The following is a 6,741-nucleotide window of genomic DNA, read 5'->3' on the forward strand; positions in this document are numbered from 1 at the left end:
TTCTCTGAGGCATCCGGGCCCCTGTAAAAAAGTGTTTTGATAGAAGCTGTTGAATTTTCCCAACAGCATGGGCACATACATGCTTTGCAGTTTTTCTGTAGCTGGTTTGTTCAGTGAGATCAGTAGCAGGGTTGAATTTGTGAGATCAGGGTGCTTACAGATTTAGTGGGAGCAGATATTTGCAGGGGACCTGATGGCTTCTCTGGTGCAGTTCAGCTGACTGGTCTCCTAGCTAGCCCACAGGAGCTGGTGTTTGATTTTCCACATGTTCTGGAGGAGAAGTGCGTATTTAAAGTTTGGAGCATCTGTTTTGGAAGTATTGGCGGTACATGAGAGAAGGCAGAAGAGGGATGAGCTATGGTACCATGCTTATTTTATTACTCACAACAACAGAATGGACCACCTGTTTAGATCTTGTTTCACCAATTCAGTTTAAGGCTGTGTTTGCCAGACGGGCTTGGTACTGTAGTCCAGCATCTCAGTCTTCAGTGTCCTGCACACAGTGTGGTCTACAGGGATTCTTGGATCTGAAGCAGAAGAGCATCTCTTACTGCTTCCCAGATCACTGTAGTTTATAGCCACACCTGAGGAGCAGCCCCTGCGCACAGAGCACAGACAGCAAGGCTTTTGTTTCAGGAGAATAAAACAGAATGAGACCTCGCCCCCTAAAGTTCGTCTTTTTATTTGGTAACTAATAACAGACGCATCTTTTTCACTCTGTCAAAAGCTTTCTTTGGTACAACTCACCAAGCAAACCAAATCTGCACTCATCTCTAGCAATTCGGGACCTAAACAATATGCTTAAAAGCTCCTCACATGCTCTGGCAGCTATCCAGATTATTTTGGACCTTATGATGGAAGGACTTCTCCAGAGCTGCAGCAGACAGCGCTTGGCCATCAGAACTAGCCTGCACCGACAGTCCTGCCTTTGTATTGGGAATATGTCATGGGGAAGGAAATGGCCTTCAGTGCTTAAAATATCCCAGCCCACACCTGGAGCTTCACCCAGAGACACTGAGAACAGTTGTGTGGACAGGGAGAAGAGGTCTGGAGTCCTTACAATAAGAAAAATGGTCTGTTCTTCGGATACTGGATGGGTTTCAAGTGTTACCTTCTCACATGCTTTGTATTTCTGGTGAATATGTTTAACTGAAGTACCTTATCGGTATATGTGAGGAGAGCAGTGAGGAAATTATAGTCCATATCTGGAGAGAGGATGAGTCTGTATGAGACGTATTGGATTAAATCCTTACTTTTGACAAGCTGGACAGCAATTGCCTATTTGGAAGGAGAGCTCCTTGGGGATGAGATTTATTCAAGCTTTTTCCTACCAGGAGGTTACAGTCACAGCAGTGCCAGGCAGGGAGTCGATTATGCTGTTGGGAAATTTTAGTTCTCGTGAAGAGTTTGGTGGGACTGCTGGTGACCTAAGGTGTGCTAATTCAGTATGTTTCACCACCAAACACTAAATTACAATGGTAGGGACAGATGATACTATAACACAGCCAGCGAGGCCTGGGTACCACAGATGAAACACGCTCCTCGCTCAGCTGATCTGCCAAGACCGCCCCCGACTTGAGCTGTCTTCGCAAACCCAGCCCTGGGCTCCCCTGGCCCATGGGCTCCCTTGCAGTTCCACTCACTGCAAAACTGCATGTCTGTGTCCCCAGATTACACCCAGCATTATGTCAACCTCGATGGCAGCCCCAGTCCTTGGGACTTTATACCCTCTACTATTTAAGGCTTTACAATCCTCTGCAAGAAAAAAGCAGCTATAGCATCATTCAACAACAGGTGGGGAGAAGCTTCTCAAGTTCTTGCATGATTTGGTTTCTGTAGGTGGGAAGCTAAGCGCGCAGCTTATCTGTGCTGTGGGCCTGCCTGTGCTTGTCGGGGCGCAGACCTTTCGCAAGAGTGGCCACATGGACCAAAAAGGGCAGTTTTGACAAAAATCTAACTCCACCTTATCGGTATGTGAGAAACTGACAGATCCTAAATAAATGGAGTGGACGAGAATTGAACCAGCCTTCACTAAAATAACAGATGCTCCTGCAACTCAGCATGGTGCAGCCCTCAGAGACCTCTGCAGTGAGTGGCTTTAAACACCATCCGTCTCGTTCAGATCTCCAAATGCAAAATCTGGTACTCAGGGACAACACAAAGATTTGCTAGAACCCTGCGCCTATGAACTGTTGATGGGATTACACGGATCAATAGAAGGAGTATTTTCTTCTGTATCTTAGCATCTTAACCAGAACTCCACTTTTCATGTTGTTTAGCTGTTTCAGAATACTAACAGCGAGATAATACTTCTCAGCATATCCTCTGTTTGCAGAACAGTGTCAGTCATGTTTGTCTGAGCTCCGCATGCTTTCCATGCGTAGCAGCCACTGATTAATGGTCAGTAATCCTGAAAAAGGCTCACCTGAAATACAAAACCCCGGAGGTCAGTCCCCTTCCCTGCCACAGGTTTTTCACCCAGCTTTGGACAGGCCTCTGTGTTTCTCCATGCCTGAACTTCAGCTGGGAATAATCACACTGCTGTACTTTATCCTGCACCAGGGAGGATGACTGTATTCAGCCAATGAAGTTGTCAGACTCCCCAGAAACGGAGGTGTGTAAGTACCTAAGATAAACAGTTCAGCCTCGGCACTTTTCTTGAAAGTTGCAACTTCTATTTCAGAGCTTGTGTGCCTGAAAGCTTGTCTGTTTTTTTTTCTGACTATATCAGTTGGTCTAATAAAAGATACTACCTTTCCTTACAAGCCTTCTCTGCATTTTCAGGCTTAGGTTGTTTATCCTTCACTTTATGCTACTCACAGTGACTAAGGTTCCCTGACCATGAAATATCTAGGAAGTCAATTCTGTGCCAAGCACCCAGGTTTACACGTGTGTTCACCAGGAATATATGTATTTACTGGAGAGGCTCATCAGCTCTCCCACTTGACACAGGCGCTGCCTTTGCTGCAGTGAGAGCAAATGGTGACCTCCCTGGAGACCTTCACCAGGTGTGTGGGCTGCTGGACCGAGGAACCCTCACAGGGCTCCTCAGCATGGGTCTACCCAATGTTGAGGAGAATTCCCTTCCTGCAGGATTTCCACTGGGCATTTCTCAGCCTGGAAAGGATGAGCCACTCTGTAAATAATAACTAATGTTGCTAACCAAAGGCCAGGAGGTAGCTGGATTGCCAGGCACACTGGAAATCCTGTGGCACCTAGACTAGGACGATGCAATGATGAGGCATGGATGCAGCACAGCCCCAGGAGTCACTTGCAGCGGTTGCGTGAAGAGATCCTTTGTGGCTACCGTGGAGCCTGAGTTGCTGCCAGCTACTGTCTAAGTCTGTGTGGACATTTTTGGTGCTCTCTGCCCCCGTGTTACGCACTTCACAAGGGAAGCGATGTCAATGCAAATGGGTGCACGCCTGGCTGCCGTCAGTGCTGCTCAATGCATCATCTCCATACTAGCRTTCCTAGAGAGCTATGCTTAATTTTATTCTCAGGGAAGGTTGCTGTAATTTGGGCCATAAAATCACACTGCAAGGCACTCCCACTAGCTCACTAATCAGRACATTTCCTCACCTGTCCCCACCCCAGGCGCTTTGAGGAGACCTGGGAGTGTAAAATGTGCTGGACCTGCCTGGTGTCAGCTTCTTCTCTGCCCAGGTAAGGGGTAGGTTTCCCTGCACCAATGGCTCCCCATGGGGACTGACCACACTGCAGTGTTGTCACATGCGTGGAGCCTGATCCCGGAGGGAAATGCACTGTTTACCTCCAGTGTGGCGTTCCTGATGCAAAAATATACAGAGCTTTTCTCGTTAACAGCAGACTACAATAAATGAATGCTACAAATGCATAATAAAGAGATTGCCTGTGAGAAAAGAGTTCTGTAAACACRTATAGTACCGTGTTTAAGAAAAAGGATGGGGCATTTATAGGAGATCATTCAGTGATATAGGAGCATGGATAGATAAAATGAACAGAACAGAAATTAAGTTTTGGAAGGGCTGTAAACTCTTCAGTTTCAGGGCATAAGGCAGGTCTGAATTAATGGGGGCTGAGAGGAATCTTTCTCTTTGGGGCAAGTTGTTCTACAGCTGCCTCCCGCAGAGTGTGCTGCCTTCCCAGGAAGCACCTCTTGTTGGCCAACGTGAGAAAGCAGACGCTGGGCAAAACAGATCGTGGTCTGATCCCATCTGCCACATCCATCATTGCTACCTTCTTCTGTCATGTGTGTGCAGGGTAGTGACCTGCTCCATTAAATCTGTTCTTGTAGAGGGCTCTATTAGCGTAACTTTTGGTAGCTGTATTTGCATCAGCGTTTTTCTCGGGGTTGGTGGGAGGGGAAGCTGAGCAAGAAATACTGCGAACACAAGCCCGGAGAATAACCCATAAGTATGTATTATGTTCTGCACAATTATCTCTGAATGCATCAGTGCTGGTGTGCTTGCATGTGTGTGTGTGTGCGTATTTATGTAAAAATATCTGATGACTATGTGTTTAAATGGATCTTTTTTTTTTTTTAATCTGTGGCACATGCGTGGAAAACGTGTGTATGTATTTGCAGGCAAAGTAACCAAATATGAAGGAAAAGTGTCAAAATATTCAGCCTGTGCACTGAGTTAATTCCATACATTTTTTAAAAAGCATTGCAGCCAGTGGAAATCTGTCCAGGCAGTTCTGACATAGGAAAAGAAACCTAAAAGGTATGCAGAAAATCAGGGAAGACTATTGTCCTTAGTATCTGTGAAAAGCACCAGAGACCTGAAAGTCTCTCCAAAACGTGCTTCCGTCAGTTAAAATCCCCCCTCCTCTTCTTTAATACGTAAAGCATTTTTTTAAGATGCATTATTTTTCAGCAGCTAAAAGTTTAGATCGGGGACGTTTGCAAATTTTAGGTGCTGTGTTCTTTGTCTGTCACTTTTGGCAATTCCAGTAGTGCAAGCCTGACTGTGATTCCTAAGAGGAGGAGGAAGATGAAGGAAAAAATACAGCTCTGTTTATGCTGATACTAGACTGCAGGCTAAATGATCTCATCTATTTTAAAGTTACTCCAAATGAACTATCTCCAAGAATATAATTTTAATATTTCCATATCTTCCTATTCTTATCTTTCTGTATTACCTTGATGTCATTCAGGAATAATAATTACGCTATTAGTTTTGGTGTCTAAACAATCTTGCAAGGAGAAATGGATTTCAGCCACTGCCCTGGAAATCGCAGCCGTCCAAAAAAAAAAAAAAAAAGGAACAAAGTTCTTAAAAAGACGTTCCTCCTCGGGGACACACAACTGCAACAGGTGTCCTGCCAAGGAAACGGTATGTTAGAAATGAAAGCGTTCAAGGATGCGGAAATTAGCATTTCGAAGGAAATCTTCCTCTGTTTTGCTCTCTCTCTTTTTTAACGGGGACATATATACGATGTAAATTAACAAAATATAGCCCGAAATGCCCCAAGCTCCCGATCGGAGCGTGTGTAATGTATTAAGGGTATCAGCCAATGAAAGCAAGGCTGGCTATTTTTTTATCATTAATATTGCAAAGCAACATTAACTGGTTTGAAAGACTTTTCGCGAGCAGGCAGAGCCTGCGAGCCATCACTCACTTCCAAACGATTTGTCTTGCTATCTGGATTTTTGAAAACGATGCCAGGTTTCCCTTGTTTAATCTCCGCGAGGAATGACAAATGATATACATTTTTTTCGAAGAATCTGAAAATAAGCAATGAAAACAAAGGGAGTTTTGTATTTTAAACGGCGGAGGGTAAAACACAATACAGCGGGGAGAGGAGTGCGGCATGAAGCGGCGCCAGCGCGGAGTTTCACTGCGTAACTGCGCGTTTTCGACGCGGCCCCGCGCTCCTGGCCGGGGCCGCACCGCGGGGCACAGCGCCGGGCAGCCCCGTCCGCTCGCATCGCCGTTTGCACCAGGGGCGAAAAAAATCACTTCCCACGCGTGTCGCCCTGCCACGGCCCCCGCCAAGCCCGTAAACGCCTGTCGGGGCGGGCAGCGCTCGGACAGCCCTTTGCGCCAGCAGGGGCACCGGGGCCACGCGTGAGCCGGCAGCCCCGCGCGGGCCGCGGAGGTCCCGCAGGCGCCGGGGGCGGACAGGGGCCGCCTGCAGCCCGCTCCCCTTTCGGCGTCGGCCCCCTGCGCGCCGAGCGGCGGCGCGGAGGGAAGGGGCTGCGGGGAGCCGAGCCGCGGCCGGCGGAAGGGCCCCGTCTTCCCCCGGCAGAGCCTCGCTCGGGCCCCGGGGGCGGCGCGGCCCGCGGCCCCCTCCGCGCTCAGCCGGGCGCCCCGCGTTTCCGGGCGCAACGAAAAAAGCCGCTCGCGTCGCCCTGGCGGCAGCCGCGCCGCAGCCGCCGGCCCCGCCGGCCCCGTCCAGGTGAACGGATTTTAAATCAAGTCCTCCTCTTCCTCCTCCTCCCCAGCCTCGCACACCCACGGCTCTGCCGGGAAATGAAAGCCATTTACTGAAAGCGGAAAGGAAAAAGCAGAAAATAATGTCGAGGGTGGTGGTTGTTGTTGTTGTTATTATTACTATTATTATTATTATTACTGTTACTATTATTATTATTTGGAGGAGGGGGGGAGTCAGGTACCCACCAATGGCAATCCCTGCAGCATCCCGGCACTCGCGGGACGTGCAGGGGCGCCGGTGGCGGCTCCACCGCCGGGCAGCAGCCAAAGTTGCCGTCGGAGCCGCGCCGGTGGCCCGGCGGGGGCGGCGGGGGGCGGCCGG

This window comes from Apteryx rowi, unplaced genomic scaffold (assembly GCF_003343035.1).
Source record: "Apteryx rowi isolate R43461 unplaced genomic scaffold, aptRow1 scaffold_375, whole genome shotgun sequence".
Lineage (NCBI taxonomy): Eukaryota > Metazoa > Chordata > Aves > Apterygiformes > Apterygidae > Apteryx > Apteryx rowi.